Consider the following 18,820-nt stretch of genomic DNA (forward strand, 5'->3'; position numbering starts at 1 on the left):
TAGTTTGTCATATTCAGGTTAGTAAAATTAGTTATTCTCACTTACATGTATGTATATATATGTGACAGCTGGATTTGTAATAGCTAATAAAAAGTAAAATGAAAAATGCTGAAGGTGCTTTTTGCCCCCGATCTTCTCTCTCGAACCGTCTCTCTCACCTTCTAGAAACTCCTTCTTCTTCTAATCAACAATTGATTCAGTCATGGACGCAGAACACAGCAGTTTCAACATGGTGCGGTGAGCGTTCCATGGATTGAATCCTTCATTTCTTCTATGTACTCCCTTTGTACTCCCCTTTACTCCCATTTCTTGATTTCTTCTCTTTCCTTAAACCTACACTATAGAGTTTGATGAGAGTTTCTCACTTCACGATCTTGCAATTTTGGTGTGGTAAGAACTCCGATCAACGGGATTAAGGGAAGAAGATTCTGAATCGGTCATTTACTATATTCATTGATCAAAAATTTCAATTCCTACTCCAATGGATTCTAACCACACCCCGAATCTTAGAAGCATCAATCTCCAACTTTTGGCCCAAATTGTAATGCAAATCACTAGTATGCAATCTGCATCGACGAAATCAACTGTGAGCCCTCATCTTGATTTGGCTAGTTGATGAGCGGATAATTTGTACGCTTTTTGGCATTGTTTTTAGTATGTTTCTAGTATATTTTAGTTAGTTTTTAGTATATTTTTATTAGTTTTTAGTTAAAATTCACTTTTCTGGACTTTACTATAAGTTTGTGTACTTTTCTGTGATTTCAGGTATTTTCTGGCTGAAATTGAGGGACCTGAGCAAAAATCTGATTCAGAGACTGAAAAGGACTGCAGATGCTGTTAGATTCTGACCTCCCTGCACTCGAAGTAGATTTTCTGGAGCTACAGAAGCCCAATTGGCACGCTCTCAACGGCGTTGGAAAGTAGACATCCTGGGCTTTCCAGCAATATATGATAGTCCATACTTTGCCCAAGATTTGATGGCCCAAACCGGCGTTCAAAGTCACCTTCAGAATTCCCAGCGTTAAACGCCGGAACCGGCACCAAAGTGGGAGTTAAACGCCCAAACTGGCACAAAAGCTGGCGTTTAACTCCAAGAGAAGTCTCTACACGAAAATGCTTCATTGCTCAGCCCAAGCACACACCAAGTGGGCCCGGAAGTGGATTTTTATGTCATTTACTCATCTTTGTAAATCTTAAGCTACTAGTTCCCTATAAATAGGACCTTTTGCTATTGTATTTGAGGTCTTGGAATCTTGGTAGCTATCTTTAGTCTTATGCTATCTTAGATCATGGGGCTGGCCTCATGGCCATGCCTAGACCTTGTTCTTATGTATTTTCAACGGTGGAGTTTCTACACACCATAGATTAAGGTGTGGAGCTCTGCTGTACCTCGAGTATTAATGCAATTACTATTGTTCTTCTATTCAATTCAGCTTGTTCTTGTTCCAAGATATCACTTGTTCTTCAACTTGATGAATGTGATGATCCGTGACACTCATCATCATTCTCACCTATGAACGTGTGACTGACAACCACCTCCGTTCTACCTTAGATTGGGTGAATATCTCTTGGATTCCTGATACACGACGCATGGTTGATCGCCTGACAACCGAGCGCTCGCCTGACAACCGAGCCAGCCATTCCGTGAGATCAGAGTCTTCGTGGTATAGGCTAGAACTGATGGCGGCATTCAAGAGAATCCGAAAGGTCTAAACTTTGTCTGTGGTATTCTGAGTAGGATTCAATGATTGAATGACTGTGACGAGCTTCAAACTCGCGATTGTGGGGCATTAGTGACAGATGCAAAAGAATCACTGGATTCTATTCCGACATGATCGAGAACCGACAGCTGGATAGCCGTGCCGTGACAGGGTGCGTTGAACATTTCCACTGAGAGGATGGGAGGTAGCCACTGACAACGGTGAAACCCTTGCATAATGCTTGCCATGGAAAGGAGTAAGAAGAATTGGATGAAGACAGTAGGAAAGCAGAGAGACGGAAGGGACAAAGCATCTCCATTCGCTTATCTGAAATTCTCACCAATGAATTGCATAAGTATCTCTATCTTTATCTTTATGTTTTATTCATCATCTATACCCATTTAAGTCTGCCTGACTAAGATTTACAAGGTGACCATAGCTTGCTTCATACCAACAATCTCTGTGGGATCGACCCTTACTCACGTAAGGTTTATTACTTGGACGACCCAGTACACTTGCTGGTTAGTTGTGCGAAGTTGTGATAAAGAGTTGAGATTGCAATGAGCGTACCATGTTGATGGCGCCATTGATGATCACAATTTCGTGCACCAAGTTTTTGGCGCCGTTGCCGGGGATTGTTGAGTTTGGACAACTGACGGCTCATCTTGTTGCTTAGATTAGGCATTTTTCAGAGTTCTTAAGAATGAATTCTAGTGTTTCAAGGTGATGTTCTTATCATCGCCAAAGCTGATTGATTCTCATCAATTTAGCTCTTGAATGCAATGTCCTGCTAAAGCTTGGCTATCCATGTCTAATTCCTTTAGACTAAAGCTTTAGACTAACATTGCATGATTCCTGGAATTCTCATTAAGAATTTTGATACCTTTATTTTCTTTTCCACTTAATTTTCGAAAAAGCACAAAAAAATTACAAAATCATAAAAATCAAAAAAAATATTTTATGTTTCTTGTTTAAGTCTAGTGTCTTATTTTAAGTTTGGTGTCTTGCATGCATTGTTTATTTGATCTTGGTTCTATTCTCAAGTCAATAATACAGGGAACTGAAGATTCAGTACATGCAGTAGAGGAATTATACAGAAAAAGCTGGGCGTTCAAAATGCCCAGTGAAGAAGGAAAAACTGGCGTTTAACGCCAGCCAGGGTGCCTGGTTGGGCGTTTAATGCCCAAAAGGGTAGCATTTTGGGCGTTAAACGCCAGAATGGATACCATTCTGGGCGTTTAACGCCAGGATGGCACAAGAGGGAAGATTTTGTTTTTAATGCAAATTTTTTCAGGTTTTTAAAATTTTTCAAAATCAAATCTTTTTCAAATCATATCTTTTCAATCAAATCTTTTTCAAAATCAATTTCTTTCCATTTTCAAAAATACTTGCTATCAATTAATGATTTGATTCAACATTTCAAGTATGTTGCCTTTTCTGTTGAGAAAGGTTTAATGTTTGAATCATATCTTTTCTTGTTAGCCAAGTCATTATTTTTAAAATCAAATCTTTTTAACTTGTTTTTTTCAAATCATATCTTTTTAAAACCATAACTTTTTCAATCATATCTTTTTAATCACATCTTTTTCAAAAAAAAGTTTTCAATCATATCTTCTTCAAAATCTTTTTCAAAATGATTTTAAAATCTTTCTAATTAATTTTCGAAAAAAAACTCTCCCTCTCTTCTCACATCCTTCTATTTATGGAGTATCACTCCTCCTCAATGCACAATTCGAACTCTATCTCACTAAGTTCGAATTTTTCTACCTCTTCCTTCTATTTTTCTGTTCCTCTGACACCTCAAGGAATCTCTATACTGTGACATAGAGGATTTCATATTTTCTTGTTCTCTTCTCTTTCATATGAGCAGGAGCAAAGACAAAGGCATTCTTGTTGAAGCTGACCCTGAACCTGAAAGGACCTTGAAGCGAAAGCTAAGAGAAGCTACGGCACAACTCTCTGTAGAGGACCTAACAGAAATCTTCAAAGAAGAAGAACCCATGGCAGCCGAAAATAACAACAATGCCAACAATGCAAGGAAGGTGCTTGGTGACTTTGCTGCACCTACTCCCGATTTCTATGGGAGAAGCATCTCTATCCCTGCCATTGGAGCAAACAACTTTGAGCTTAAGCCTCAATTAGTTTCTCTAATGCAACAGAATTGCAAGTTCCATGGACTTCCATTGGAAGATCCTCATCAGTTCTTAGCTGAATTCTTGCAAATCTGTGACACTGTCAAGACTAATGGTGTTGACCCTGAGGTCTACAGACTTATGCTATTCCCTTTTGCTGTAAGAGACAGAGCTAGGATATGGTTGGACTCACAACCTAAAGAAAGCCTGAACTCTTGGGAAAAGCTAGTCAATGCCTTTTTGGCAAAATTCTTTCCACCTCAAAAATTGAGTAAGCTTAGAGTGGAAGTCCAAACCTTCAGACAGAAGGAAGGAGAATCCCTCTATGAAGCTTGGGAAAGATACAAACAATTGATCAGAAAGTGTCCCTCTGACATGCTTTCTGAATGGAGCATCATAGGTATCTTCTATGATGGTCTGTCTGAGCTATCCAAGATGTCTTTGGATAGCTCTGCTGGAGGATCTCTTCATCTGAAGAAGACGCCTGCAGAAGCTCAGGAACTAATTGAAATGGTTGCAAATAACCAATTCATGTACACTTCTAAAAGGAATCCTGTGAACAGTGGGACAAATCAGAAGAAAGGAGTCCTTAAGATTGATACTCTGAATGCCATACTGGCTCAGAATAAAATATTGACTCAGCAAGTCAATCTGATTTCTCAAAGTCTGTCTGGAATGCAAAATGCACCAAGCAGTACTAAGGATGCTTCATCTGAAGAAGAAGCTTATGATCCTGAGAACCCTTCAATGGAAGAGGTGAATTACATGGGAGAACCCTATGGAAACACCTATAATTCTTCATGGAGAAATCATCCAAATCTCTCATGGAAAGATCAACAGAGACCTCAACAAGGTTTCAACAACAATAATGGTGGAAGAAACAGGTTTAGCAATGGCAAGCCTTTTCCATCATCTTCTCAGCAACAAACAGAGAATTCTAAGCAGAACCACTCTGACTTAGCAACCATGATCTCTGACCTCCCTGCACTCGAAGTGGATTTTCTGGAGCTACAGAAGCCCAATTGGCGCGCTCTCAACGACGTTGGAAAGTAGACATCCTGGGCTTTCCAGCAATATATGATAGTTCATACTTTGCCCAAGATTTGATGGCCCAAACCGGCGTTCAAAGTCACCTTCAGAATTCCCAGCGTTAAACGCCGGAACCGGCACCAAAGTGGGAGTTAAACGCCCAAACTGGCACAAAAGCTGGCGTTTAACTCCAAGAGAAGTCTCTACACGAAAATGCTTCATTGCTCAGCCCAAGCACACACCAAGTGGGCCCGGAAGTGGATTTTTATGTCATTTACTCATCTTTGTAAATCTTAAGCTACTAGTTCCCTATAAATAGGACCTTTTGCTATTGTATTTGAGGTCTTGGAATCTTGGTAGCTATCTTTAGTCTTATGCTATCTTAGATCATGGGGCTGGCCTCATGGCCATGCCTAGACCTTGTTCTTATGTATTTTCAACGGTGGAGTTTCTACACACCATAGATTAAGGTGTGGAGCTCTGCTGTACCTCGAGTATTAATGCAATTACTATTGTTCTTCTATTCAATTCGGCTTGTTCTTGTTCCAAGATATCACTTGTTCTTCAACTTGATGAATGTGATGATCCGTGACACTCATCATCATTCTCACCTATGAACGTGTGACTGACAACCACCTCCGTTCTACCTTAGATTGGGTGAATATCTCTTGGATTCCTGATACACGACGCATGGTTGATCGCGTGACAACCGAGCGCTCGCCTGACAACCGAGCCAGCCATTCCGTGAGATCAGAGTCTTCGTGGTATAGGCTAGAACTGATGGCGGCATTCAAGAGAATCCGAAAGGTCTAAACTTTGTCTGTGGTATTCTGAGTAGGATTCAATGATTGAATGACTGTGACGAGCTTCAAACTCGCGATTGTGGGGCGTTAGTGACAGACGCAAAAGAATCACTGGATTCTATTCCGACATGATCGAGAACCGACAGCTGGATAGCCGTGCCGTGACAGGGTGCGTTGAACATTTCCACTGAGAGGATGGGAGGTAGCCACTGACAACGGTGAAACCCTTGCATAATGCTTGCCATGGAAAGGAGTAAGAAGGATTGGATGAAGACAGTAGGAAAGCAGAGAGACGGAAGGGACAAAGCATCTCCATTCGCTTATCTGAAATTCTCACCAATGAATTGCATAAGTATCTCTATCTTTATTTTTATGTTTTATTCATCATCTATACCCATTTGAGTCTGCCTGACTAAGATTTACAAGGTGACCATAGCTTGCTTCATACCAACAATCTCTGTGGGATCGACCCTTACTCGCGTAAGGTTTATTACTTGGACGACCCAGTACACTTGCTGGTTAGTTGTGCGAAGTTGTGATAAAGAGTTGAGATTGCAATGAGCGTACCATGTTGATGGCGCCATTGATGATCACAATTTCGTGCACCACTAGTCCCTATTATTTGCATCCAGCGGACAGTACAAGTAACCGTTTGATTTCTAGGGTTCTTGATCATCAGAATCATCACAACTGGTCGCACTATATGCTGTTAGCGAAATCAAATAACAAATTGGCCTTTATTGATGGTACTCTCCCGAAGCCACCGTAGATGACCCGTTGTTTGAGGCTTGGGATCGTTGCAATACTTTCGTCATCTCCTGGATTCATTTTTCTCTAGCGTAATGGGTAATAGTATAGCCAAAGATCTATGGCAAAAACTCAAAAATCGATTTTATCAAGGGGATGTCTTCAAGATTGCTGAGCTCCAAGAGAAGTTGTTCTCAATCAAGCAAGGTGATCTGTCTGTCACTCATTATTTCACCAAACTCAAAGGAATTCGGGAAGATTTGGAAACTTTCATACCCCTCCCACAGTGCAACTGCACACTGAAATGCACCTGTGTTTTTGACACGGTTAGCAATTATCGAAAGAATACTTTTGTGGTGCGATTCTTGAGAGGCCTCAATGAACAATTTGGAAGTGCTCGATCAAACATTATGCTCATGAACCCTCTTCCCTCCATTGATTCTGCCTATTCAATGATGCTGCAACAGGAACGGAAACTCTTGGGCACTAACATTGCTGAGCCGAGCCCTTTGTTGAGCACCGCTTCATCTAACACTTTTCAGTCTCGAGGCATAGGACACGAGAGAGGAGGTCGAGGCCATGGTCCAGGTGGCAGAGGAAGTTCTAAGCTCTGTGCCTACTGTGGTAAAACTAGACATCTCATCGACACTTGCTACCACAAGCATGGAATACCTCCACATCTTAAGAAACAGAACCAAATCAATAATCTCACTGCTGAGGATGATGATTGCGGTGAACCAATTAGCTTGTATGAGAATAAGGGGGAATCTTCACATGCGAAGTTTACTTCAGAGAAAAAAGATGCACTACTCGCCCTCTTGCAGCATCATGGAGCCAAGATCAATCATAATATGAATCAAGTTGCTCCAGCCAATGACACCACTCCTGATGAGCATCACTATGCTGTCATGTCCATTTGTTCACAACACAATGACTCCTGGTTCATCGACACTGGAGCCACGATACATGTGACATATAAGTTAGATGCATTTGATTCGTACCATAAAATCAAACCAGTAAAAGTTAGATTACCAAACAACCAAATCATCATTGCATCTATTGCGGGTCGTGTCATTTTCTCAAAATCTTTATACCTTACAAATGTCTTATACATTCCATCTTTTGCATACAATTTAATTTCTGTTTCACAACTCATTGCATCACTTGACTGCCAATTTGTTTTTAACAAATTTGGTTGTGAGATACAAGATCTTCCAACATGGAAGATGATTGGAGCAGCTGATTATTCTAATGGCTTGTATACACTGAACACCAGCACCACCATACATAATACACTTGAATGCAGTTCACATGACACCACGATGCACAACATTAAACTGTGGCACCTTAGATTGGGCCATGTTCCTTTCAATAAATTGTAACTCTTACATGATTTGTTTCCTTCAATTTCTAGTTCAAACTTTAATAAAATTGTGGCTGCAAAGCCGTGTGATTCTTGTCAATTTGCCAAACAAAAGAGACTTTCCTTTTCTACTAGTCATCGCAAATCTAATGCAATGTTTGACATTATACACATTGATATCTGGGGTCCTTTGAATATTCTTTCTACTGATTGTAACAAGTATTTTCTCACTATAGTAGATGACTACAGCAGATACACTTGGATATTTTTTATGGAATTAAAATCTGAGACAGAAAGGCTGATTAAAAACTTTGTAACCCTCATTGAAAATCAATTTCACAAGACTATAAAGTGCATTTGGTCTGACAACAGCAAGGAGTTCTTAATGCATGACTTTTATGCAGCCAAAGGCATATTGCATCAAAGGTCATGCGTGGCAACTCCACAACAGAATGGAATAGTAGAACGCAAGCACCAGCATATACTGCAGGTAGCTCGATCCATTTTATTCCACTCTACTGTCCCTAATTGCTATTGGGACTTTGCCGTCACCCATGCTATCCATTTGATCAATAGATTGCCAAGTTCCATTTTAGAAAATAAAACACCTTTTGAAATGATTTTTAACATCAAACCAGATTTCAAACATTTAAAAGTTTTTGGTTGTCTCACTTATATTTCAACACTTGTAGCTGGTACGATGAAACTTGATAAACAGGCCAGCAAGTGTGTTTTTTTGGGATATAAGGAAGGGACCAAAGGTTACATTGTTTTAGATATACAAAGCAAACAATTATTTGTGTCAAGAGACATCGTGTTTTTTGAGTCGAGTCTGCCCTTCACTGAGGCAGGGCTTCCCACACCTCCTGTATCTAGGGGTGGCAAACGGGCCTGAACCCGCCAGGCTGGCCTGCATAACCCGCCAAAAAAGGCGGGCTGGGCTGGAAAATTGGGACCACCAAATAGCAAAAGCCCGCTTAACCCACACCGCTTAAACCACGGGCTTTGGCGGGCTTTGGCGGGCTTCCCCGCCGGGCTTAGTATTTTTTAGCAAGGGGGTATTTTTACAATATTTTTTACCAAAACCCAACTTCTTCCAACCCAACTTACAAGAGAATGAAGATGAAAATTGAGTGTTTTGGATTATGTTTATTTTGTTTTAGAGACAATATTTATAATTATGTTTTGGATTATGTTTATTTTGTTTTGGGAACAATATTTATAATTATGTTTTGGATGAAAACTTAGTTTATAATTATGTTTATTAGATATTTATAATTACAAAGATTTTAGTGTTTGTGAATATAAAAATTATAATTTGTTTATACTTTTAGAAATTATAATAGTTAAAAGTAAAAAATAAAAGAGATTTTTTTATGTCTTTATATATTATTTAATATTTAAAAGTAAAAAAAAAAAAGAGGATATTTGGCGGGCTTGGCCCGCCGGCCCGCCAGCCCGCCGTTAGGCGGGGCGGGCTGCGATTCTGGAACCGCCTCACTAGGCGGGGCGGGGCGGGCTTCTGGCGGGGCGGGGCGGGGCGGGCTTTCCCGCTTGCCACCCCTACCTGTATCTTACACAATATGTGCTAAGCCCGTTGACCCATTTCTATACACTGAGGCTTATGATGCCACACCACAACATCACGATGACCACAATTCACCCAATATTTCATCAAAGTTGCCTCTTATTTCACAAAATTCACATCATCAGATCACTCACACACCACTGAGGACTCACACGGAGGCTCTCTCACAAACTCCTACATTAACTCCACTCAGAAGGTCCTCAAGGATCCACAAACCACCACGCCACCTAGCTAATTTTTAGTGTATGCAAACCTCTAAACTTTATATTGCACAATCATTGTCATCCTTGTATCCTCTTTCACATTGCATATCATACCATAAACTCTCATCCACTCACAAGGCACTGTCATTGGCTGTTTCAAATGCATCTAAACCTTCATCTTATGAGGAAGCTGTAACTCAAAGATGCGGGAAAGAGGCCATTAATGTAGAATTAAATGCTCTAAAGTCAAACCAAACATGGACCTCACCCCTCTTCCTCATGGCAAGTCTACAACTGGTAATAAATGGGTTTTTAAACTGAAATTGAGGCCTGATGGATCTGTTGAACGCCACAAGGCCCGGTTGGTTGCAAAGGGTTACACCCAAACTCCTGGTTTTGATTTTTTTTGACACATACAGTCCCGTTGCGAAGATGGCAACCCTTCGGACTCTCTTGGCAATTTCAGCAGCTAAGAATTGGCATTTGCAACAACTCGATGTCAATACGGCATTTTTACATGGCGATCTGGATGAGGAAGTCTATATGAGACCCCCTAAAGGCCTTCATCTACCAAAACCAGACCTAGTCTGCAAACTCAAAAAGACTCTCTATGGCCTAAAACAAGCTAGAAAGCAATGGAACGTGAAACTGACTTCAATGTTAGTTAGTTTGGGGTACAAACAATCCATCAATGATTACTCTCTCTTCACTAAATAATCTGCCAAGTCGTTTACTGCTGTTTTGGTTTATGTGGATGATTTAATACTAACAGGGGATGACCAAGATGAAATAAGGAAAACAAAGATGAGTCTAGACAAAGCATTCAGCATCAAGGACATAGGTGATCTCAAATATATCTTAGGCTTGGAAATAGCTAGGAGCAACAAAGGTATCTCTGCTTGTCAAAGAAAATATGTCACTGATTTATTGAAGGACTATGGCTTGAGTGATGCCAAACCAGTTAGTACTCCCATGGAGTATATGGTGTACGAAATTGTGATCATCAACAATGGCTCCAATGACTTGGTGCTCTCAAACGTGAATCACACTTTGTCACAACTCCGCACAACTAACCAGCAAGTGCACTAGGTCGTCCAAGTAATAAATCTTACGTGAGTAAGGGTTGATCCCACGGAGATTGTTGGTATGAAGCAAGCTATGGTCATCTTGTAAATCTTAGTTAGGCGGATAATAAATGGTTATGTAGTTTTCGAAAGTAATAATGAATAAAGCATAAAATAAGGATAGAAATACTTGTGTAAATCATTGGTGAGAATTTCAAATAAGTGTATGGAGATGCTTGTCCCTTCTGAATCTCTGCTTTCCTACTGCTTTCACCCAATCCTTCTCACTCCTGTCCATGGCAAGCTATATGTAGGGCATCACCGTTGTCAATGGCTACATCCCATCTTCTCAGTGAAAATGGTCCAAATGCTCTGTCACAGCACGGCTAATCATCTGTCGGTTCTCGATCATGTCGGAATAGAATCCATTGATTCTTTTGCGTTTGTCATCACGCCCAACAATCGCGAGTTTGAAGCTCGTCACAGCCATTCAATCCCTGAATCCTACTCGGAATACCACAGACAAGGTTTAGACTTTCCGGATTCTCAAGAGTGACCGCCAAAGGGTTCTAGCTTATACCACAAATATTCTGGTTAGAGAATCCAAGAGATACTCGCTCGTTCTAAGGTAGAACAGAAGTGGTTGTCAATCATGCGTTCATAAGTGAGAATGATGATGAGTGTCACGGATCATCACATTCATCATGTTGAAGTGAAACGAATATCTTAGAGTAAGAATAAGCCGAATTGAATAGAAAAATGTAGTACTTTGCATTAAAACTCGAGGTACAGCAGAGCTCCACACCTTAATCTATGGTGTGTAGAAACTCCACCGTTGAAAATACATAAGTGATCAAGGTTCAGGCATGGCCGAATGGCCAGCCCCCAAAGTCTAAGAACTAAACGTCCAAAGATGGATGCTAAGATAAAAGACGAAAACCAAGATGTCTAATACAATAGTAAAATGTTCTATTTATACTAGACTAGCTACTAGGGTTTACAGAAATAAGTAATTAATGCAGAAATCCACTTCGGGGGCCCACTTGGTGTGTGCTTGGGCTGAGCTTGAGCTTTACACGTGCAGAGGCTTCTCTTGGAGTTAAACACCAAGTTGTAACGTGTTTTTGTCGTTTAACTCTGGTTTATGACGTGTTTCTGGCGTTTGACTCCAGAATGCAGCATGGAACTGGCATTGAACGCCAGTTTGCGTTGTCTAAGCTCGAATAAAGTATGGACTATTATATATTGCTGGAAAGCTCTGGATGTCTACTTTCCAACGCCGTTGAGAGCGCACCATTTGGAGTTCTGTAGCTCTAGAAAATTTATTTAGAGTTTAGGAAGGTCAGAATCCAACAGCATCAGCAGTCCTTTGTCAGCCTTCTTATCAGAGTTTTGTTCATGTCCCTCAATTTCAGCCAGAAAATACCTGAAATTACAGAAAAATACACAAACTCATAGTAAAGTCTAGAAATGTGAATTTTGCATAAAAACTAATGAAAACATCCCTAAAAGTAGCTAGATCCTACTAGAAACTACCTAAAAATAATGGCAAAAAGCGTATAAATTATCCGCTCATCATAACACCAAACTTAAATTGTTGCTTGTCTCCAAGCAACTGAAAATCAAATAGGATAAAAAGAAGAGAATATACTATAAATCTCAAAATATCAATGAATATTAGTTCTAATTAGATGAGCGGGACTTGTAGCTTTTTGCTTCTGAACAATTTTGGCATCTCACTTTATCCTTTGAAGTTTAGAATGATTGGCATCTGTAGGAACTCAGAGTTCAGATAGTGTTATTAATTCTCCTAGTTAAGTATGTTGATTCTTGAACACAGCTACTTTTATGAGTCTTGGCCGTGGCCCTAAGCACTTTGTTTTCCAGTATTACCACCGGATACATAAATGCCACAGACACATGACTGGGTGAACCTTTTCAGATTGTGACTCAACTTTGCTAAAGTCCCCAGCTAGAGATGTCCAGAGCTCTTAAGCACACTCTTTTATTTTGGATCACGACTTTAACCACTCAGTCTCAAGCTTTTCACTTAGACCTGCATGCCACAAGCACATGGTTAGGGACAGCTTGATTTAGCCGCTTAGGCCTGGATTTTATTCCCTTGGGCCCTCCTATCCATTGATGCTCAAAGCCTTGGATCCTTTTTTTACCCTTGTCTTTTGGTTTTAAGGGCTATTGGGTTTTTCTGCTTGCTTTTTTTTCTTTCTATTTATTTTTTTTCTCAAGCTTTTGCTTTTTTATTGCTTTTTCTTGCTTCAAGAATCAATTTCATGATTTTTCAGATTATCAATAACATTTCTCTTGTTCATCATTCTTTCAAGAGCCAACAATTTTAACATTCATAACAACAAGATAAAAAATATGCACTGTTCAAACATTCATTCAGAAAACAAAAAGTATTGTCACCACATCAATATAATTAAACTAAGTTCAAGGATAAATTCGAAACTCATGTACTTCTTGTTCTTTTGTATTAGAAACATTTTTCATTTAAGAGAGGTAAAGGATTCATGGATTTATTCATAGCCTTAAGACATAGTTACTAGACACTAATGATCATGTAATAAAGACACAAACATAGATAAACATGAAGCTTAAAAACCAAAAAACAGAGAAATAAAAACAAGGAATGAGTCTACCTTAGTGATGGTGGCACCTTCTCCTTGAAGAACCAATGATGTCCTTGAGCTCTTCTATGTCTCTTCCTTGCCTTTGTTGCTCCTCCCTCATTGCTCTTTGATCTTCTCTAATCTCTGGAGAATGATGGAGTGCTCTTGGTGTTCCACCCTTAGTTGGTCTATGTTATAACTCAAGTCTTCTAGAGAAGTGTTGAGTTGTTCCCAATAGTTGTTTGGAGGAAAATGCATCCCTTGAGGCATCTCAGGAATTTCTTGATGATGAGCTTCCTCATGTGTCTCTTGAGATCTATGAATGGGCTCTCTTGTTTGATCCATCATCTTCTTAGTGATGGGCTTATCCTCTTCAATGAGAATGTTTCTTTCTATGATAACTCTAGCTGAGTAGCATAGATGGCAAATAAGATGAGGAAAAACTAGCCGAGCCATGGTGGAGGACTTTTCGATTATTTTGTAGAATTCAAGAGAGATAACTTCATGAACTTCTACTTCCTCTCCAATCATGATACTATGGATCATGATGGCCCGATCCACAGTAACTTCGGATCGGTTGTTAGTGGGGATGATGGAGCGTTGGATGAATTCCAACCATCCTCTAGCCACAGGCTTTAGGTACAGTCTTCTTAATTGAACCAGCTTGCCTTTTGAGTCTCTTTTTCTTTGAGCTCCTTCCACACATATGTCTATAAGAACTTGGTCCAACCTTTGATCAAAGTTGACCCTTCTAGTGTAGGGGCGTGCATCTTCTTGCATCATAGGCAAGTTGATTGCCAACCTCACATTTTCCGGACCGAAATCTAAGTATTTCCTCCGAACCATTGGAAGATAATTCTTTGGATTCGGGTTCATACTTTGATCATGGTTCCTAGTAATCCATGCATTGGCATAGAACTCTTGAACCATTAGGATTCCAACTTGTTGAATAGGATTGGTCAAAACTTCCCAACCTCTTCTTTGGATCTCATGTCGGATCTCCGGATACTCATTTTTCTTGAGCTTGAAAGGGACCTCGGGGATCACCTTGTTCTTGGCCACAACTTCATAGAAGTGGTCTTGATGGACCTTTGAGATGAATCTCTCCATCTTCCATGACTCGGAGGTGGAAGCTTTTGTCTTTCCTTTCCCTTTTCTAGAGGTTTCTCCGGCCTTAGGTGCCATAAGTGGTTATGAAAAAACAAAAAAGCTATGCTTTTACCACACCAAACTTAGAATATTGCTCGTCCTCGAGTAAGAGAAGAAAGAAAAGAAGAAGAAGAAGAAAAAATTGGAGGAGATGGAGAGCGGTGTGTATTCGGCCAAGGGGGAGAAGAGAGGGTTGTGTTGTGTGAAAATGAAGAAGGATAGAGGGGTTTATATAGTGGATGGAGAGGGGTTAAGGTTCGGCCATATTGGGTGGGTTTGGGTGGGAAAGGGATTTTGAATTTGAAGGTAGGTGGGGTTTATGGGGAAGAATGGATGGATGTGAGTGGTGAAGAGGTGATGGGAAAGAGAGATTGAGGTGATTGGTGAAGGGTTTTGGGGAAGAGTGTTTATTGAATTGTGTGAAAAAGAGAGAGAGGGTGAGTTGAGGTAGGTAGGGATCCTGTGGGATCCACAGATCCTGAGATGATCCTGTGAGGTTCACAGATCCTGAGGTGTCAAGGATTTACATCCCTGCACCAATGAGGCGTGTAAAATGCCCTCTACATGCATTACTGGTGTTTAACGCCAGATTGATGCTTGTTTCTGGCGTTAAACGCCAGTTTTATGCTTGTTTTGGGCGTTCAACGCCAGTCTGCAGCATGTTTCTGGCGTTGAACGCCAGCTTTTCTCAGTGTGCAATCCTGGCATTTAAATGCCAGATTGCTGCATGTTTTTGGCATTCAACGCCAGATCCATGCTCTGTTCTAGCGTTGAACGCCATCCAGATGCTCCTTACTGGCGTTTAAACGCCAGTAAGCCCTTCCTCCAGGGTGTGCTATTTCTTCTGCTATTTTTGATTATGTTTTTAATTTTAGTATTTATTTTGTGACTCCACATGATCATGAACCTAATAAAATATAAAAGAATAATAAAAATAAAAATAGAATTAGATAAATAAAAATTGGGTTGCCTCCCAATAAGCGCTTCTTTAATGTCAATAGCTTGACAGTGGACTCTCATGGAGCCTCACAGGTGATCAGGCCAATGTTGTGGACTCCCAATACCAAACTTAGAGTTTGAATGTGGGGGTTCAATACCAAATTTAGAGTTTGGTTGTGGCCTCCCAACACCAAACTTAGAGTTTGATTGTGGGGGCTTTGTTTGACTTTGTACTGAGAGAAACTTTTCATGCTTCCTCTCCATGGTTGCAGAAGAAGATCCTTAAGCTTTAAACACAAGGTAGTTCCCATTTAATTGAAGGACTAGCTCTCCTCTGTCAACGTCAATCATAGCTCCTGCTGTGCCTAGGAAGGGTCTTCCAAGGATGATGCATTCATCCTCCTCCTTTCTAGTGTCTAAGATTATGAAATCAGCAGGGATGTAGAGGTCTTTAACCTTCACTAACACGTCCTCTACTAATCTATAAGCTTGTCTTTGTGATCCGTCTACCATCTCTAATGAGAATGTGGCAGGTTGTACCTCAATGATCCTCAGCTTCTCCATTACAGAGAGTGGCATAAGATTTATGCCTGACCCTAGGTCACACAAAGCCTTCTCAAAGGTCATGGTGCCTGTGGTACAGGGTATTAAGAATTTACCAGGATCTTGTTTCTTTTGAGGTAATGTTTGCTGAACCCATGTATCTAGTTCACTAATGAGCAAGAGAGGTTCACCTTCCCAAGTCTCATTACCAAACAACTTGGCATTCAGTTTCATGATGGCTCCTAGATATTGAGCAACTTGCTCTCCAGTTACATCTTCATCCTCTTCAGAGGAAGAATAGTCTTCAGAGCTCATGAATGGCAGAAGGAGGTTTAATGGGATCTCTATGGTCTCTATATGACTTTCAGATTCCTTTGGGTCCTCAATAGGGAATTCCTTCTTGCTTGAGAGACGTCCCATAAGGTCTTCCTCATTGGGATTCACGTCCTCTCCTTCCTCTCTAGGTTCGGCCATGTTGATTATGTTAATGGCCTTGCACTCTCTTTTTGGATTCTCTTCAGTATTGCTTGGGAGAGTACTAGGAGGAGTTTCAGTGACTTTCTTACTCAGCTGGCCCACTTGTGCCTCCAAATTTCTGATGGAGAACCTTATTTTACTCATGAAACTTAAAGTGGCCTTAGACAGATCAGAGACTATGTTTGCTAAGTTAGAGGTGCTCTGCTCAAAATTCTCCGTCTGTTGCTGAGAAAATGATGGAAAAGGCTTGCTATTGCTGAGCCTATTTCTTCCACCATTATTAAAGCCTTGTTGAGGCTTTTGTTGATCCTTCCATGAGAAATTTGGATGATTTCTCCATGAAAAAATATAGGTGTTTCCATAAGGTTCACCAATGTAATTTACCTCTGCTATTGCAGGGTTCTCAGGATCATAAACTTCTTTTTCAGAAGATACCTCTTTAGTACTCTTGGATGCATTTTGCTATCCATTCAGACTTTGAGAAATCATGTTGACTTGCTGAGTCAACATTTTGTTCTGAGCCAATATGGCATTCAGAGCATCAATTTCAAGAACTCCCTTTCTCTGAGGCGTCCCATTATTCACAGAATTCCTCTCAGAAGTGTACATGAACTGGTTATTTGCAACCATGTCAATGAGTTTTTGAGCTTCTGCAGGCGTTTTCTTTAGGTGAATGGATCCACCTACAGAATGGTCCAGTGACATTTTAGAGAACTCAGATAGACCATAATAGAATATATCCAAAATGGTCCATTCTGAAAGCATGTCAGAAGGACACATTTTGGTCATCTGCTTGTATCTTTCCCAAGCTTCATAGAGGAATTCACCATCTTTTTGTTTGAAGGTCTGAACATCCACTCTAAGCTTGCTCAGCTTTTGAGGAGGAAAGAACTTAGCCAAGAAGGCCGTGACCAGCCTGTCCCAAGAGTCCAGGCTATCTTTAGGTTGTGAGTCCAACCATGTTCTAGCTTTGTCTCTTACAGCAAAAGGGAAAAGCATGAGCCTATAGACTTCAGGATCTACTCCATTAGTCTTAACAGTCTCACAGATCTGCAAGAACTCAGTTAAAAACTGATAGGTGTAGTATAGTCACCAAGCATTGAGATGCTTCTTCCATCAAACTTGGAAGTAGGTGTAGTATAGTCACTGGTGCACGAAATTGCAATAACACTTTTGCAATCCCGCACAACTAACCAGCAAGTGCACTGGGTCGTCCAAGTAATACCTTGCGTGAGCAAGGGTCGATCCCACGGAGATTGTCGGCTTGAAGCAAGCTATGGTTATCTTGTAAATCTTAGTCAGGAGATCATAAATTATCAGGATTGATTGTAAAAAGCAAAAGAACATGAAATGGTTACTTGTTTTGCAGTAATGGAGAATAGGTTGGGGTTTTGGAGATGCTCCACCTTCTGAATCTCTGCTTTCCTACTATCTTCTTCATCAAACACGCAAGTCTCCTTCCATGGCAAGCTCGTATAGGGTTTCACCGTTGTCAATGGCTACCTCCCATCCGCGCAGTGAAAGCTAATGCACGCACTCTGTCACAGTACTGCCAATCACCGGTTTGGTTCCCTCCCCTACCGGAATAGAATCACTCTTTTGCGTCTGTCACTAACGCCCAGTAGGTTACAGGTTTGAAGCACGTCACAGTCATTCAATCATTGAATCCTACTCAGAATACCACAGACAAGGTTTAGACCTTCCGGATTCTCTTGAATGCTGCCATCAGGTCCTGCCTATACCACGAAGATTCCGATTAAAGAACCCAAGAGATAACTACTCAATCTAAGATAGAACAGAGGTGGTTGTCGGGCACGTGTTCATAGTTGAGAATGATGATGATTGTCACGGATCATCACATTCATCCGGATTAAGAACAAGTGTTATCTTAGAATGGAAGCAAGCATGATTGAATAAGAAACAGTAGTAATTGCATTAATCCATCAAGACACAGCAGAGCTCCTCACCCCCAACCATGGGGTTTAGAGGCTCATACTGTGGAAAGAAACGTGTACAAAATGTTATGAGGTCATGAGGTACGGATACAATGTCAAAAGATCCTATTAATAGTAAACTAGTGTCCTAAGGTTTACAGAAATGAGTAAATGACAGAAAAATCCACTTCCGGGCCCACTTGGTGTGTGCTTGGGCTGAGCAATGAAGGAATTTCGTGTAGAGACCTTTTCTGGAGTTAAACGCCAGCTTCCATGCCAGTTTGGGCGTTTAACTCCAAATTTTATGCCAGTTCCGGCGTTTAACGCTGGAATTTCTGTAGGTGACTTTGAGCGCCGGTTTGGGCCATCAAATCTTGGGCAAAGTATGGACTATTATATATTGCTGGAAAGCCCAGGATGTCTACTTTCCAATGCCGTTGAGAGCGCGCCAATTGGGCTTCTGTAGCTCCGGAAAACTCACTTCGAGTGCAGGGAGGTCAGAATCCAACAGCATCTGCA

At 40.7% G+C, this 18,820-nt stretch overlaps 1 non-coding gene across 1 annotated transcript; it reads left to right on the top strand.

Moving 5' to 3' along the window:
* Nucleotides 1-17,126: 17,126 nt before the first annotated feature.
* On the top strand, nt 17,127-17,234 carry LOC130983588 (small nucleolar RNA R71). Its single transcript, XR_009087571.1, has one exon. It is a non-coding gene; the product is annotated as a small nucleolar RNA R71 (small nucleolar RNA).
* Nucleotides 17,235-18,820: the final 1,586 nt, after the last annotated feature.

This window comes from Arachis stenosperma, chromosome 5 (genome assembly GCF_014773155.1).
Source record: "Arachis stenosperma cultivar V10309 chromosome 5, arast.V10309.gnm1.PFL2, whole genome shotgun sequence".
Taxonomy (NCBI): Eukaryota; Viridiplantae; Streptophyta; class Magnoliopsida; order Fabales; family Fabaceae; genus Arachis; species Arachis stenosperma.